At 35.3% G+C, this 19,366-nt stretch overlaps 2 pseudogenes; one reads left to right on the plus strand and one right to left on the minus strand.

The window, feature by feature from the left end:
* Positions 1-1,204: 1,204 nt before the first annotated feature.
* Positions 1,205-4,004, minus strand: LOC132114163 (lysozyme g-like; annotated as a pseudogene).
* A 1,179-nt stretch (positions 4,005-5,183) lies between these two features.
* Positions 5,184-14,428, plus strand: LOC132114164 (iduronate 2-sulfatase-like; annotated as a pseudogene).
* The last annotated feature ends 4,938 nt before the right edge of the window (positions 14,429-19,366 follow it).

Raw genomic sequence — 19,366 nt, forward strand, 5'->3', positions numbered from 1 at the left:
GGTGTGTTCAAGTGCATAGCTGGCGCAATACTATTTTAAGGAGCTGAAAATAGACTGCGCCATTGACCAGCTCAAACCTGGTCTAAAGTCTAGCGCAATGTTTTTTCTTTGTTATTTAAAGAGCGTACACGCTGCTTATTAAACACAGGGACGCACAGCAGCACACAAACATGCCTAATATTAAAAATTGCAATGCATAAGATTTTTTTTGTAGGCTAATATATATATATATATATATATATATATATATATATATATATATATATATATATATATATATATATATATATATATATATATATATATATATATATATATATGCCTACATGTCATAATGGATAGTCATCACATGTATCAGAATTAGGCTATTTGCTCGCACACGAACAGCTCCGTTTCATCTCGGAGACACTTAACACTTTACGTTTAGATCATTAAAATAGGGCCCGAAAGTGAGCACTAAGTTCATTGAAAGTTCTGCAGCCATGCAACAGAAAACTGATAGAAACACTGATGTAAACAGTAGTTGCCATAGAAACAATACTTCATCTTGTCTAAACCACACAAACCACATTGTAGTGTCAAAACCACATAGAACCCATTATAATATTATAAACATATATTATCCCGTCTACATGCTGCATGCAGACCCTCTGACAGGGGTGTTTGAAAGTTGCCAACAATATTCTTTTGCAAGTAGTTACAATGTTTCATCTCATCTTTTTGTGACTCTGGCCAGTGGTTTTAAATCCTGGTCCTGGTGACCCACCTCTCTGCACATTTTGTAGGCTATGTCTCTCTTATCTGACACATTCAGTTAAATTCATGGAGTTTTTCCTAATGAACTGATGATCTGAATTAAGTATGTTAAATAAAGGAGACATGAAACGTGCAGAGCAATGGGGCCTGAAAACCACTGCTCTAATAAAATACCCTCTTTCCAAAATAGTGCTTCCTGCGCCCCCCAATGTTCTCTGTGAAATGTTGTTCTACTACAGTGTCATGTGTGCAGGATTACGTTCAACATCGCCCTCTGTCGTGGAGAACAAGAAGCGGTTTCATGATGTTTTTGCATCTACTTGGAAGCAATAAATGAGGTTATTTTATTGTGAATTTGGAAGGACTGTTCCTAAGATAATTGTGATAAATAATGGACACATGATTTAAGTGAATACATTAATTTTATTTAATAGGCCTAATATAAAAAATGAAGACTCATAATCTTGAGTTGTTGAACTCATTCCACTAATGTAAGGGTTTTACAGGTTCATATGTTCTTCAGTAACCCTTGCTTTTGAACCACTGGGCTCTGGTGACAACATCATTGGAGTAGTCATTGGAGTGGTTTTGGCATCGATATTGTCATACGTATTGACTCTACTCACACCTTTGTTGTAGGCTGATATTCCCCCTAAAACAGACATGAGATACTCAATCAGATTGATGACATCCTATTTAACTTAACCCAATTTTTTTTGCACAATTTACAGACTGATTAATATCCATTTATTGAATCATCATTCTTGCACTTCTCTGTTCTCTGATGAATCCAATGTGTGTAGTTTCTGAAACAATTTGTGGAAGTGTACTACCTTTTAAGCATTGGTCTTGTGTCCACTTGGGGAACTTTAATTTCTTAAATGAAGCCAATGAGTATCTCTGTAGCTTGTGTGACATGCTGTTCACTGTCCCATGCACCAGCTTGAGTGTGATTTTGGCTTTCGTCAACCTAAAAAAACCTACTTAACTGCTTTACTACTTAAACATGGTGAACGCGATTTCACCAAGTACAACATGGTCCTGGACCAACATCCTTGTAGATCCTGGAACAACATTCCAATCAACCAATCACAATAAGGGATAGGTTTGTCAAGAAATGTCAGTTTTAGACTTACCATCAGGGTTACATGCTTCTACACCCTTGTTATTCACCTATCATTTCTCTCTGATTTTAAGAATAAATTATGGGTATGGTTAGGTTTAGGGTTAGGGATTGGGTTAGCTATATATTTTTGGACAGTGATGTTGATCCAGGATCAACAAAAGATGTTGATCCAGGAACATGTCTTATTTTATGTGCACACTCATATAAGCCTAATCCTAAATCTACCTGTGAATTAAATTTTAAATAGAGTAGATCTATTGTTTTAACGAACCTGCATGAGGCCAAAGACATTCCCTGTGGGATCCCGCCAATTCTTCAGAGCACGAACGAGTGGATTCTCTGTGTGTCTCAGATGTTCTTCCTCTTAGGTGTGGAAAAACGAAAGGTTACAAAATTTAGATTTAATTAAGTTTATCAGGTTTTTCAGTATACACCACAAAAATGTTAAACATCACAATCTGATGCATCTGCTAGATGCAAAAGTCCTTACTTTGCAGGTGAAGGCAAAAGAAAGAAGTGAAGAAAAATAAAATTAAACTTTGTGGGAAATCTAAGCAGTGTAAATGCGAGCAGACATTCTCTGAAGAGCACTTTCAATGAAAGGGCCTAAAACAAAAAGTAAACTTAAAAAGACACACACATATAAAAGAATAAACAATATATGTTTGTGAGTTACAAGCAATTAGGCATAAAATTACACATTATACTGCTGGCTAGTAATAGTGACTTATCATTGTGCTTGGCAAAGTATTAGTAAATTCCTTTTAAGACAAGTCATGTCACTCGGTGGCCATCTTTGAAACGCCTCTCGGGCATGCAAGTGCAACTCCTATCTCTTTGAAAGGGGACAAATCAAATTCTCAAAAGCCGTTCACTAAGCTTGCGATTACATATTTGAAATCACCAAAGAAATCTGACACGAACTGTGTCATAAATATTGTAACTTTTGCTCAAATAGCATTATAAAAACCTTAATATTCAGGCTAGATCAGCCAGTGCTCATGTGCAGTCATAAGAGCACGTCTCAGAATGCTGATTGTTTCTATAACAACTGGGACTTCTAATGGCAGCTGCAGTGACACGAAGACTTTATCGATTAGCAATTGGCTCTTTCATTCAGAAGGCAGGGCTTCCTGCGACTGAGCGACCATATTAAGCGTTGCATTTTTATCTTTTAATGTGACAAAAAGTCTGCAGATTTGCACTGTATATAGAGGCATGTCTTGCAGTGAACATGTTTTGACATGTTGCATTCATGCAGTTTATCCATTTGAAACTGGCTTAATTTCCTGATCCTTCTCAACTATCCTATAATTTTCTGTCTCATTAACTGTCCCTTACAAAAAGGCCAAATAATGCTAAATATAATGTTACCTTGTGCAAAACAAATACAAGATATAACATCAATGATTTCACAGTGACACAAATTTTGCATGGATTATCTATGATTAGTGTGTCTATTTAAAGTCCAGATGTAGACTAAACAGCCTAAATATAATTTTATATGTGTCTTATGTTTCTCATATTAAGATCTTTGTGGCATTATCTTTTCAAATAGAGCAAATCAGTTATTCTGACCAACCTGCATGAGGCCAAAGCAATTGCCTTCAGAACGGCTCTAGACTCTCTGGATATGATGGCAGCAATCACAGCCGGGTCCATCTGCTTTGCTCTGCCAACTTTGATAATCATACTCTTGTATTTCTCCATCATTCTCAGACAGTTTTTTGGAAGCCTCGACACCTAATTGCAATGCATGTAGCTTAATTGACTGAATACACCAGTTAAGCATCATACCTTTTATTTATTTATTTACATTTACATTTATTCATTTCATTTAGCAGACGCTTCTATCCAAAGCGACTTACAATTGCTATATATGTCAGAGGTCGCACGCCTCTGGAGGGGTTAAGTGTCTTGCTCAGGGACACATTGGTGTCTCACAGTGGATTCGAACCCGGGTCTCTCACGCCAAAGACGTGTGTCTTATCCACTGCGCCAACACCACCCCACAATTTTTTTTTATGATACCATTTAAACTGTCTTGTCTTGCTTTTGCCTCTGATGCACCGGTGGTGTGTATATTCATTATGTCTCCATAAATGCATGCTAGAAAATACATGGTGTATCGTCTGAAGGCCTTTAAAAAGTCAGTAAATAGTTTATATAAAAAAAATTAAGTATTGCTATACTGTCTATCCCAGTGTCATATTGAGGTATTATATAGCACAGGATAATATCATCTTATCCATGATAAAAACTGCAGGGTACAAAGCAGTTGGGATTGCAGTGGAATTAGTTTCTCTTTCTCGATTCTAAGGAGGGACAAAATTGCCATGTTCAGTGTTGTTATAACAAGAAATTCAGGAACTGCGTTTAAGTCATATTACCACATCACACCTAAGCCAGACTGAAGAAAAAGAAAGAAGTTTACTGTTACAAAACAGGTTCAAACACAGATTTATATGATTTAATATTAAATTTAATATTAAATACACATGAAAAATAATTTTTAACATAAAAAATAGCCTACAACCTTTTATGATATATGTTAAACTATAAAGTCAATAATAACTCTCAGTTAAACTATAAAGTCAATCTCTCTCTCTCTCTCTCTCTCTCTCACACACACACAGACACACACACTAAAATCTAATGATTTTAATATAGTCATTGGCCAGAAGTGCTCTGTACTGAGGAAATGTGCCAGTCTTTTATAACATCTAGCAAACTGTGCTTATGACTTATTGTATAGTTGTTGATGGCAGTGGTTGGCTAATACCAAAATTGTATTGGAGTACAGTACTATAATAAAACCATCATATATAACAGTAACCATTATAACACTGTTATAACACAAAAATGCAATACTGGATGTCTTTTATCAAAAATCACTACAGTAGCCAATAACTTAAAGTAGCTGCAATAAAACTATGAAACACTACAACCGCTGTACATTAAAGTTCATTAACAGTAAAACTGCAGTAAAATTAACTCTAGGTTTGCAGTAGTGACCCTTACGAAAATGAACTGCGGTTTTATTATAGTAAAAGCGCAGCAAGTTGACTATATATATTTGGTGGATTGATTGGCATTTTACTACAAATGTTAAGAAAAAAATGCAATCAACTTTTTTTAATGGTTTTATCAGATTCTTAGGTGAATCATCCTATGATGTAGGCTACACTGACATTAAAGGGTTAACCATAAATACTGACCCTGAAGTCATCCTTGGTGTATATGACTTTCTTCTCTCAGATATATAGTATTAGAAGTACAAAACAAGGATTTGTAAAGAAGAATGTCGGAGGATTGTGATATAAGCCAAGACGAGACTGGTTTTCCTTTGCTAAAGTGAGAAAACTTTGCTTCCTTTGCTCCTGTTAATAAACGTTGGTATTCACGAGACTCAACGGCGCATACAATGCTGACCTCATACTTCATTCCCCTGGAACTGCTTCTGTTTTACAACAGTGAGCGCAAGCTAGATTAAAGTGATTATTACGTTTTGAATATGGATATTTTTTCTTACAAAAATGCATTGATTTGCTACAGAAGGCCTATGTTCACCCCCCGGAGCCATGTGAGACACATTTTTTTTTCATTGAATGAGCTTTTTATTAAACTTCTCATGGACCGATGGAGTGCATCATCTGCTAAATTGCATTAAACAGCTTGAAAGATCAAAGACAATTTTTCTGAAATTTGTCTGAAAGAAGACAGTCATATACACCTAGGATGATTTCAAGGTGAGTAATTTATGGCTTAATTTTCATTTTTTGGTTGAACTACCCCTTTAAATGCCTTTGGCGACTGCACTTTTACTACATTTACAACTGCTTTAAATGTCATTAGAACTACAGTTAAGTAATTGAGTTAACGAGTCACATTAATTCAATAACCGCTCCAGCTGATTTGTAAGTGTTTATGATGAAAAGTCATTAGTTCGGTAATAGGTTCACTGAAAAGAATCGACTCATAAAAACCAAACCAGCTCATACGAATCATTTGTATGTCTTTGCTGTATATTTTATATTCACTATTGAGCCAACTCAAAAAGCTGGTTTTACCAGCACTACGTACAGTAGACAAGAGAAAATGTGTACTGTGTCTTTAAGATCAATCCCAGTCATCACAGCCAGTCTATGAAAACCTGTTAGCAAAACACTGTATGTAGCTTGACATGTTATAAAATAAAGATGCTGTTGCGATAGTATTCAATATAAACTATATCGCGCTATTTCCCCATGAAAATATGAACATAATGTTTTTAAATACTCAGATGTGGTTGTTCCTTTTGACTTTACACGTTTTGAAAGCAGGTGCTTTTGCAGTAGATAGCAAACAGTTCAACATTTTGTACTTAATTGCTGATGATTTGAGACCAACTTTAGGCTGCTACTCTGATCCAGTGGTAAAGTTGCCACAGTGTTTCATAACGCCTGTGCACAGGTATGTTGTATTACTGCTCATCAAAAATATAAATATATATTATTGATACTCTGCAAAGCTTTGTTGGTAGTGTACATTTAAGTTACAGTTGCACACTGCTGTTATGTTCTTTTAAAGCAAGCTGTTTGTGAATCTAGTAGAGTGTCTTTCCTAACGAGTCGAAGACCAGACAGCACAAAGCTGTATGATTTCAACTCCTACTGGAGAGTTCATGCAGGGAACTACACTACACTTCCTCAGTACTTCAAGTCTATTGAATACACCACTTTATCAGCTGGCAAAGTCTTCCATCCTGGTAACTAGTCCATCTGATGTGTACAGGTGCTGGTCATATAATTAAAATATAATCAAAAAGTTGATTTGTTTCACTAATTCCATTCAAAAAGTGAAACTTGTATATTGTATTCATTCATTACACACAGACTGATATATTTCAAATGTTTATTTCTTTTAATTTTGATGATTATAACTGAGAACTAAGGAAAATCCCAAATTCAGTATCTCAGAAAATGTGAATATAACTTAAGACCAATACAAAGAAAGGAATTTTAATAATATTGGCCAACTAAACAGTATGAACATGAAAAGTATGAGCATGTACAGCACTCAATACTTAGTTGGGGCTCCTTTTGCCTGAATTACTGCAGCAATGCGGCGTGGCATGGAGTCGATCAGTCTGTGGCACTGCTCAGGTGTTATGAGAGCCCAGATTGCTCTGATAGTGGCCTACAGCTCTTCTGCATTGTTGGGTCTGGCGTATCGCATCTTCCTCTTCACAATACCCCACAGATTTTCTATGGGGTTAAGGTCAGGCGAGTTTGCTGGCTGATTAAGAAAACAGGGATACCATGGTCTTTAAACCAGGTACTAGAAGCTTTGGCACTGTGTGCTGGGGCCAAGTCCTGGTGGAAAATGAAATCTGCATCTCCATAAAGTTGGTCAGCAGCAGGAAGCATGGAGTGCTCTAAAACTTCCTGGTATACGGCTGTGTTGACCTTGGACCTCAGAAAACATTGTGGACCAACACCAGCAGATGACATGACATCCCAAACCATCACTGACTGTGGAAACTTTACACTGGACCTCAAGCAATGTGGATTGTGTGCCTCTCCTCTCTTCCTCCAGACTCTGGGACCCTGAAATCCAAAGGAAATGCAAAATGTACTTCCATCAGAGAACATAACTTTGGACCACTCAGCAGCAGTCCAGTCCTTTTTGAAGCGAGACGCTTCTGACGCTGTCTGTTGTTCAAGAGTGGTCTGACACAAGGAATACAACAGCTGAAACCCATGTCTTGCATACGTCTGTGCGTAGTGGTTCTTGAAGCTGCAGTCCACTCTATGTGAATCTCCCCCACATTTTTGAATGGGTTTTGTTTTACAATCCTCTCCAGGTTGCGGTTATCCCAATTGCTTGTACACTTTTTTTCTAACATGTCTTTTCCTTCCCTTCGCCTCTCTATTAATGTGCTTGGACACAGAGCTCTGTGAACAGCCAGCCTCTTTTGCAATGACCTTTTGTGTCTTGCCCTCCTTGTGCAAGGTGTCAATGGTCGTCTTTTGGACAACTGTCAAGTCAGCAGTCTTCCCCATGATTGTGTAGCCTACAGAACTAGACTGAGAGACCATTTAAAGGCCTTTGGAGGTGTTTTGAGTTACAACCCGAATTCCGGAAAAGTTGGGACGTTTTTTAAATTTTAATAAAATGAAAACTAAAGGAATTTCAAATCACATGAGCCAATATTTTATTCACAATAGAACATAGATAACATAGCAAATGTTTAAACTGAGAAATTTTACACTTTTATCCACTTAATTAGCTCATTTAAAATTTAATGCCAGCTACAGGTCTCAAAAAAGTTGGCACGGGGGCAACAAATAGCTAAAAAAGCAAGCAGTTTTGAAAAGATTCAGCTGGGAGAACATCTAGTGATTAATTAAGTTAATTGATATCAGGTCTGTAACATGATCAGAAGTAAAGATGTCAGAGGCTCTCCAATCTGTGAAAGACTGCGTAAAAAAATTGTGGAAAACTTTAAAAACAATGTTCCTCAACGTCAAATTGCAAAGGCTTTGCAAATCTCATCATCTACAGTGCATAACATCATCAAAAGATTCAGAGAAACTTGAGAAATCTCTGTGCGTAAGGGACAAGTCCGGAGACCTTTATTGGATGCCCGTGGTCTTCGGGCTCTCAGACGACACTGCATCACTCATTGGCATGATTGTGTCAATGACATTACTAAATGGGCCCAGGAATACTTTCAGAAACCACTGTCGGTAAACACAATCCGCCGTGCCATCAGCAGATGCCAACTAAAGCTCTATCATGCAAAAAGGAAGCCATATGTGAACATGGTCCAGAAGCGCCGTCATGTCCTGTGGGCCAAGGCTCATTTAAAATTGACTATTTCAAAGTGGAATAGTGTTTTATGGTCAGACGAGTCCAAATTTGACATTCTTGTTGGAAATCACGGACGCCGTGTCCTCCGGGCTTAAGAGGAGGGAGACCTTCCAGCATGTTATCAGCGTTCAGTTCAAAAGCCAGCATCTCTGATGGTATGGGGGTGCATAAGTGCATACGGTATGGGCAGCTTGCATGTTTTGGAAGGCTCTGTGAATGCTGAAAGGTATATAAAGGTTTTAGAGCAACATATGCTTCCCTCCAAACAACGTCTATTTCAGGGAAGGCCTTGTTTATTTCAGCAGGACAATGCAAAACCACATACTGCAGCTATAACAACAGCATGGCTTCGTCGTAGAAGAGTCCGGGTGCTAACCTGGCCTGCCTGCAGTCCAGATCTTTCACCTATAGAGAACATTTGGCGCATCATTAAACGAAAAATACGTCAAAGACGACCACGAACTCTTCAGCAGCTGGAAATCTATATAAGGCAAGAATGGGACCAAATTCCAACAGCAAAACTCCAGCAACTCATAGCCTCAATGCCCAGACGTCTTCAAACTGTTTTGAAAAGAAAAGGAGATGCTACACCATGGTAAACATGCCCCGTCCCAACTATTTTGAGACCTGTAGCAGAAATCAAAATTGAAATGAGCTCATTTTGTGCATAAAATTGTAAACTTTCTCAGTTTAAACATTTGCTATGTTATCTATGTTCTATTGTGAATAAAATATTGGCTCATGTGATTTGAAAGTCTTTTAGTTTTCATTTTATTCAAATTTAAAAAACGTCCCAACTTTTCCGGAATTTGGGTTGTAATTAGCTGATTAAAGAGTGGCACCAGGTGTCTTCAATATTGGACATTTTCACAATATTATAATTTTCTGAGATACTGAATTTGGGATTTTCCTTAGTTGTCAGTTATAAACATCAAAATTAAAAGAAATTAACATTTGATATATATCAGTCTGTGTGTAATGAATGAATATAATATACAAGTTTCACTTTTTGAATCGAATTAGTGAAATCAACTTTTTGATGATATTCTAATTATATGACCAGCACCTGTATGCATGATCATTTCACAATGCAAAAAATCCTAAAAACTATGCCTTCATTTTTGATGTGAAATATGACCTGGACATTTATTTGTGATTTCCCTATAATCCTTTCATGTGTTAACTGTCTTGCTTGATGTTTAAACTAACAATGTTTCTCTTTCATGTGCTTGTCCTCAAGGCATTGCCTCCAACCACTCAGATGATTACCCATACAGCTGGTCTGAGAGTCATACACAAACAAAACCAAATTAAATTCTGCAGCTTGTGATGATACATTGATGTGTAAAGATGATTGGTCTGTGCAAGAAACTGAACAGTATTTATATCATTTTTTACCTCTGATTCACCGCAGTGTCCGAACTGTCCTGAGCTCATTCTCAACAGACGTCACATGACGTGTCTTCTTCTTCTTTTTTTATGGCAGATCACAGACTTATAAGTGCATTACAGCCACCTATCTCTCAAGTGGATCATTGACACTCCTAATTGAGATTGTAGATAGAGTGTCAATGGTCCATGTGAGAAATAGGTCTGAACCAGACCCGTGCTGAGAACCACAACTGTAAACCTTTATGTACCATCCGATCTCTCACACTTTTTATATTTCTAACACCTGCTGGTTATTCTGTCTCATAATTATTTGAGACGTTCTTGTGTTTCCAAAATCTGCTGTAAAATAAAGTAGTAAAAAACAAATTAAGTAAATAAAAATAAAACAATTAATAAGATAAAGAATAATAAAATCATCATAATAATAAAAATACCATATTGTTACCATACAATATTGAAGTTTAAGTTTTAATATCAAATATTTAATATAGAAAAATTTCCCACCTAACATTTAATATGTTTAAAAGGTAAAAATAAAATAAGTAAGTTACATTGAAAAAAAGTAAAAAAAGTAAGTTACATTGAGTAAATAACATGCATAAAGTATGAGTAGATTTCTAAAACATTGTAATGTTTATTTCCAGTATCTCATGTCCATCTGTTAGGCCTCAGAGATAAAGATGGCACACTGCACAGTAATATACTGTGTGCAGTGGATGTGTCAGAGATGCTTTTGGGAACCCTTCCTGGCATGGAGAACACAGCACAGGCCATCCAACTTCTATGAAGGACTTTCCCATTGCTTGCTTCCTGGCTGTTGGCTTTTATAAGACACATATTCCCTTTGGAATTCCACGGGTATGTGCTTTTCAACGAAGCGGGGCACACTGCATGAGCACCGGTTAAATCACTGAATCTGGGAAATCCTGTGTTTTTATAGGAGTACCTAAAGCTCTATCCTTTTGAGAGTGTGCTGCTGTATCCAGACCTAGTTGTTCCTAAGAAACTTCCTAATGTGGCCTATAACCCCTGGACTGACATCTGCAAGAGGGAAGATGTTCAGGCGTTAAATCTGAGCTTTCCTTATGGCCCCATTCCTAAAGATTTTCAGGTACCATGCAAAAAATGCAATGTTCACACATAGAGATTTTGTACAAGTATAGTATTTACATTTGAAGTTATTTCTTTTTCAGTTGTATGAAGTTATAATATGGTTTTAGTAGTTAAGTTTGTTCCAGCCTGAAAAGATCTTTAAGTCCCATTTCTTGTGGAATTAAATATGAACCTTTCAGATCACGGTTTGTTCAAGAGAGTTCTGGAAATTCAGCTTAATGTTAAATATTACATCCATTAGGTGGCAGTATTGAAGCATTTGGTTTATATTGAAGCTCAGATTTTTAGTGTTCTGTGGGCTTCCATATTATTCTGAATTCACATAAGTTCTTCTAAAAAAAGATCACCTTTTTCGCAAAATGTCACTTTTTTTTATTTAGCATAAATTGCATTTTTTATTGTTGGTTAAGATTGTCATACGTGTTACTTGTGTGTGTGTGTGTGTGTGTGTGTGTTACAGTGCAAATATGCAGTGCATTAAGGGCTCTTATCCATAACATATTAATATGCATGAGGAATTTGTATTGAATTGGCTCCATTACACAGAATGCTAAATTGGATTGAAATGACAGAAAGATTTTTGCAGCGCAAAGACATTTAACACTAGTATGAACATGAACAAAAACTGATAACCTCTCAAAAATATATAAACGAATACTGTATAATGTATTTATTATTATTTCATAATATATACTGTATAATATGCTCATTTTAATTCATGAAAAATTTCAATTGAATTGGTCCCAAATCTGTCTGTGTGTCTATATATATATATATATATATATATATATATATATATATATATATATATATATATATATATATAGTATGAAATCTTAAATAATAGATTGATTATAAATTATTCATTTTTTGAATTACATTATTATATTACTTTACTGAGCAGCTGCTCATTTTTTGCTCGTTTGCTAATAAATTCATATAAGTTATCTCCTACAATTTCATTATAATAATTATAGTATAAACTAAATAATGCAAAAAATTATGCAATATTGTATTTAAATCCATTTAATTATTACAACCAAATGCATATTTAATATTATTGGTACTATTTTAAACATTTCAATTATTCATTATTTAACATGTCTGGAAATACCCCATATGTTGTATGATAGCATGTTTATAAAACATTTTCATTCTACTTTCTTAAGGTTAAATTCTATTTGCTACCTCAATTCAAAGTTCATTCATTAGGTCACATCCATGTTATGCTTTAAATCAGAGAAACGATTAAATGATGAAATGATTATTCTTTGAGATTCGGAGTTTTCTCATGGTTAATTCTCTCTCTCTCTCTCTCTCTCTCTCTCTCTCTCAGGTTGGTCATTAGGAGAACATGGCGAATGGGCCAAATACAGCAACTTTGATGTAGCCACCCGAGTGCCATTGATCGTGTACAAGCCCAGGTGTGACCTCACCTTTCCCTCGGCCTGGGGAGAAGACGTTCCCCTTCATCGATGTGTTTCATGGCACACGGGAGCAGTTTGGCAAAGTTAATGTTACTTAAAGCAGCCTGTTTTGCTTCAGTGTTTTTTTGTGCAATGCGAAGGTTTGACTGAGAGTGTACTGTGAGCACACGCATCTGCTGATAGTTTGCTTTCGTTCAGCTCTCAAGTGCACATTTGTGGCAATCTTTAGAAAACACCCAGCATAAGCAGCTGGAGTAATGACTGTAATGATAATGCCACAGCATAGAGAAGCTAATAAGTCCTGAGAGTTATTGGTCTCATAGTGGGCTCTGTATTGTTGCTCTAATGAACTGTGCTATGTTCAGTAACCATATCAGTAAAGTTAATGTAAATTTCAGAACTGGGGCCTTTCACTAAAGAAAAAAAAATACTGCATACAGATGAGTTTTAGCACTAATAATGTTTAAAGTTTCAAAGCAGACTTGCTATAAGCTCCTTTGCTATTTAATGTGGCTTCTGTGAAAGTATATATATCATCGGATCACTGTGATCTAAGCTTCATTTTTATAATTGTGTTTTAATTGCACAATTTACAGTGATTCCCCAATCAGTAGAGTAACTCTTAACACAGATCCAGGAATCATGGCAAAGAAAGTGCTGTTCTTTTTAACCTTATTAAAGAATCACGAAAAAAATATTAAACAGCACAACCATTTTCAACTGAGATCATAAGAAATGTTTCTTGAGCAGCAAATCAGCATGATTTCTGGAACATGTGACACTGAAGACTGGAGGAATGATGCTGAAAATTCAGCACTGCATCACAGGAATGAATTAGAAAATGGCTGTTTGAAATTGTACTTATATTAATATATTAGTTTTTATTGCATTTTTGATCAAAGAAATGAGCATAAGAGACCTCTCTTTAAATACAGCAACACTTATCTAATATTAACTTTAAGCATTCAATTATACATTGATAAGCATTCAATTATACATGAATTAAACATAAAAAATTAAGTCATTGATTTGATATTCATAGTTTATATGTTTGTATTGTAGTTTCAGATTGAACTGCATCAGGTGCAATGCTTTATGGGAAAGGTAGTTCATTCATTCAGTCTTGTATACTCTTGATCTTTTTTTTCAGTTTAGTTTCTGGTTATAACTTCTTTATTGAAAATATATGAGAAAAATACTTGAAAAAAAAGGTTTGTCTCCTGTGTGGATGGTCACTGTTATATTCTACAGAGCAGCAAGTAAAATAATAATAATAATAATAATAATTATATGTATATAATGTTTACACCAAGTGCAATGCAATTAAACAACATAAAAGTGTAAAATGACCATTCACGCTAAATGTATATAATGCTAAACATTGCAGCTTTAGATACATTGTTGGTTCTTGAATGCATCTGTATCTCATTTTTCCATCAGCCTTTTGTCCTCATATCTTTCAGGTCATGGAGTTGAGAGTGTGGTGGAGCTGGTGGATGTCTTCCCCACGCTTCGCACCTGGCTGGGCTGCGTCCTCTGCACTGCTGCCCTGCCTCATCTTTTAAGATCGAGCTTTGCACCGAGGGCTCAAGCTTGGCATATCTCATCCACAACCCCAAGATAGAGCCCAACAGAGCAGCCTACTCACACAGCCAGTACCCTTGGCCCTCCGACTCCATCCAGGAGAATTCGGACCTTGGACCTTGACATGGGCATGGGCTACTCCATTTGCTCCACTGACCACCGTTACACCCTATAAAAGAATTAATAATTATAAGAAAATACATTTTTGGCATTCTGATATAGTCATGATAAACGCACCTCACAATTCTCAAAATCAAAATACTAATTATCTTGTATTCTCATTACTGTAATGCAAAAATATTATTTATTATAACACCCTTAATGTATTCTGATTTAGATACAAAATATATTTTCCATTAGAATATACAGATAAGAAAAGAAATCAGAATTATTAGGCAGTTTAACAAATTTATTTGGATTTGAAAAAAAACAACATTAGTGTTTTTTTCTACATAACAGTAATAAATTCCATGAAAAAAAATAATTCAAAAAATTCAAAAATAAAATTAAGAGTTTGGGCTAAAATTTGCTAATTCCACAAGGCAAAATAATTAAAGGTCTTTATTTTATATATATATATACAGACCAAAATATATATACAGACCAAAAGTTTGGAAACATTACTATTTTTAATGTTTTTGAAAGAAGTTTCTTCTGCTCATCAAGCCTGCATTTATTTGATCAAAAATACAGAAAAAAATGTAATATTGTGATATATTATTATAATTTAAAATAATTGTTTTTAAATTTATTATACTTTAAATTATCATTTATTTCTGTGATGCAAAGCTTTTTTTTTTTTTTAAATCAATACTTTTATTCAGCAAGGATATGTTAAATTAATAAAAAGGGATAGTAAAGAAAATATTTAGAATATATATTATTAGAATTTTTTTTTTTTTTTATAAATGCAGTTCTTTTTAACCTTTTATTCATCAAATATATTAGACAGCAGAACTGTTTCCAACACTCATAATAAATCAGAATATTAGAATGATTTCTAAATGATCATGTGATAGACTGGATGTTACATGTGACACTGAAGGCTGGAGTAATGATGCTGAAAATTCAGCTTTGCATCACAGGAATAAATTTTTTTTTTTTAAGTATATTCAAATAGAAAACTATTATTTTAAGTTGTAATAATATATCACAATATTAAATTCTTCTTCTATATTTTTGATCAAATAAATGCAGGCTTGATGAGCAGAAGAAACTTCTTTCAAAAACATTAAAAATAGTAATGGTTCCAAACTTTTGGTCTGTACTATATATATATATATATATCTATATATATCTATATATATATATATATATATATATATATATCTATATATATATATATATATATATATATATATATATATATATATATAGAGAGAGAGATATATATAAATGTGCCTAGGACATGTTTTTGTGAGGTTCAGTTAAATACAAAGGTATTTTGAGTAATTTTACATAATGCATAAAGACAATTATCAGCATTGCAGTAGGACCTGTTTTACACAGATATTTGTCCTATTTTAATAATAAAGATTCCTTTACAAAAGTCTTCAAACCTCATATTTAGATTACTGCTACAAAATATTTTTTGACAGATTAGTTTTGGTTGATTTATTTAATAATAAATCATGTACCTCACAATGTTCTTATGAAATAAAATTGCACAGCACTTTTCTTAAAAGAATTTAAAAGAAAGGTAGTATCGTGATAAATTTGAGTCCATTGACTTAATTTCCTCATTCCCTTCAGAATGTGATACATGGAAATGACTCAACGTCAACTTAAGTGAGAAATGAGTTTAATCTAAGTCTCTGAGAAATAGAAAGCTCTGCTCAGACAACACTCTGCTTTAGCAATTTATCAGGTCACTAAGTCGTAATTGTATTTTGTCTTGGAGGCCGACAGAGAATCTGCCAGTGCTAAGCTCTTGTTTTTCCAGGCAGCGTGATGAAAATCAACTTAAATATAGATTTTCAAGTCATGCGCTCCCACTGCACCGTTGCCAAGGTAATTAGATGCTTAAATTTGAAAACCTGGAAATGATGTTGCCCGGATACACCTCAGAGTATAGTTTAACCAACATTATCCAACATTAAAAAAAGGAGAAACGACTGCTGCAGCATCTTTTGTTGCTCGCATGCTGTGACGTCAGTCAGCGTTGGCTCCTCAGACTCATTGCATGCCACGAGTCTGCATTTTAAACATTCCTACCTGCTTTCTCTTTTCAGGTTTATTTTGGATTCCCTGCACTCTTTCGCTTCAGATGCCACATTGTTTACTCCTGCAGAGTATGAATTCTTTTTGAAGGAATATATTCAATATTTATGTGGCAACATACATTTATTTTCTCGCTTTCTCTCAAAAGGAAAAACAACGGAACAAAGCAAGCACATTATTTGTGTGTCTCTGTGTATGTCCTTTTTTCAAGTGTGTATTTATAAGAGTGCAGCAGGACTGTTATAGTGAGGGGATCCTTTGGGACCGCCAATATATTCAGCTTCAGCAGACAGGCTTCATTGCCAGCTGGTCCGGAAAATTCCACTGCAGTCTCTCTTTTTTTGACTAAAAGCAAGGTCAGGGCAGTCAGAGAAGGCTCAACAGGCTGGTTGAAGCTTTTACTAAAGTAGCTTTGCTTTTCTTGTCTATGAGCTGATTGTGTTGCTTGCAAACTCTTTTTTTGCAAAGACCTAATTAAAACAATCAAGAAATGTGCTTCTTAAAGGGGCAACATGTAAGAATTTCCATGTATTAATCACTTTTATTGCCAATCTATGGCTTGTAACGAAATTTAAAAACAAGACTTTTCTGTCTATGATATCATGTAGACTGATTTTTATGTGAACGATGTTCTACGACTCTAACATTGGTTAGATTAAAGGTGCCATAGAATGCATTGATGCAATATGTTATATTGTTCTATGAATTCCCCAGAGTGTGTATGTGAAGTTTTACCCCAAAATACCCCACAGATAATTTTTTAGATTATTTATATTATTATATTTTATATTTATTTATATAATCTATTTATATAAACTTTTTATAATCTTTTCTTATAATTTTAGCTTGTTGAAACTGCCACTGTTAGGGTATGAGCAAAAACACAGTTTTTCAAATTTTTTTGTTGTGTGTGTCCCCTTTAAATGAAAATGAGCTTGTGCTCCCGCCTCCCTTTTCAGACAAGTGCGGAATTCATGAGCTCATGCTCGCGGGCATACCACCGGTGTTAGGGTTTCACATTGGTTCCAAATGCAATTTATAACTACCACATTCCTATTTACGATTATTCTGGTAGCATGTAAAAGCAGCATTAGTGAAAACGGGCAGAGACAATGGTAGCTATAGCAACATTAGCCTTACAGAGAGCCAAGAAGATCTTTTGGAAAACAAAATATGAGGCATGATGCTTACTTTGTCCTGGGTCTGGACATTTGCGCACAAAGCGTTAGCATCGATCCCTCTTTCAGAAGCAATCTTTGCACAACTCCAGCGCTGAACTGACCCTTGTTTGTGAGGCAGTCTGGTGTAAAATGTTAGCACAAAAGTATAGGAATTTAGCATTTTTTCCCAGTGATTTTTTCGTTGGTGCATTCCAACATAGGACACTTTTAATGGCTCTTTGACGCTGACATTGAACCTCCAGCAGCTACAGCGAGAAATCAGTAATGGTGGACCGCAGCTTCTCTCTCAGGGCTGGGTATATGCTAATAGGGCAGAGAGCGTCACAAAGGGTGGGACTTTCCCGACTATGACATCTTAGTAGTGAGAAATCTGTAACTGCTAGTGTGGAGAGAACTTATAAGGATTATAAAACAGTGAGTGGGTGGATTTTAACATTATAGGCTGGTTGTTTTCACACACTGCCGTCACACAACTGTGTTCAAACACCTTACAAAAGTGATTCTATGGCACCTTTAATGCTGAAAGAGTCATTCTGTAATGTTATGTCAAAGAAAAGGGATTAATTCAGCCAGATCTATATAGTCTCAAATATACTTTGTAATCAAACTATCATAACGGTGTAATTTTCATTACCTCATCTTTCGACAATTAACATGATGTCTTTGAATTGCAGAGTTGGTGCAAACATATCCATTTCGCTTTGATCCAATGCTTTCTTTAATTTTTTTCCCTCCTCAACACTGTCATGTTTGTTGTGTATTTTATTATTCAGAGGAAAACACGCAGGGATATTCCTCAGGGAATCTATTGTGCACTGTCTGATGCAATACTGTAGCTGACGACTGCATGGTTGTACATTTATCTCTAATAGTATTGATCATGGAAGTAAAGAAGTTCATAAAGGCAAGTTATTTTATTTAAATAAAGTCATTACTGCTGTGCTATTGCGAAATGTCTGCATCTGTTGATGCTTTATTTTTCATTAATTTAGCCATGGAATTGAATAAATACCTCAGGTTGTGTTTGTTTTCTTCTAAAAGAGTTGAAAAGTAAGCAGATCTAGCAGTTTTTAAGTATTTTCTGTATGTAGAAGTACTTCCCCTCCATGCAATGTGAAATACCACTGGTTTTGTATTCTTTCAGCTGCAGTCCATGTTCCGGGCTGCTCTATTTAAGGTGTGAGTGTGCCATGGTGTCGGACTGTTTTCCTTTATCTTCTTTAAGTGTAAAGGAGCAACAGTATCTAAAATGCAAGAAAAGAGAGTCAATAGTTTCTGTTACACCATCAAGTTTTTCTGAGCTATTGGATAGAAGTACTATCATATTTGAGTTGAGTTTGCGGCTTTAGCTATATGGAGAATACATAATACTAGATAATGATCTGAGATATTTCAATTGCCATTGACATCAATCTTGGGGGAGGGGTAGACTCATTTAAAGTAATGTAAATATCTAGTTTTAGCCAGGTTTCTGTCATCACTGTAAACAGCTTCTGGATGTTTGTTAACCATACATCGCTCCAAATGTATTTCCAACTTGTTTTTAATTATAAGCAAAGAAGGAAAAGAGCTTTATCATAAGTATATCAGGGGACTGAATTCTTGCACGTTTGCGTGAATGCCAGCTCAAACAAATAAATTGCTGAGCTGCTGCCTGCTGTTCACTTAATGTTGCTAATAACAAGGGTTTCTAAATTCTTGCCTCTTTCGTA

This window comes from Carassius carassius, chromosome 33, assembly GCF_963082965.1.
Source record: "Carassius carassius chromosome 33, fCarCar2.1, whole genome shotgun sequence".
In the NCBI taxonomy this organism is placed as follows: domain Eukaryota; kingdom Metazoa; phylum Chordata; class Actinopteri; order Cypriniformes; family Cyprinidae; genus Carassius; species Carassius carassius.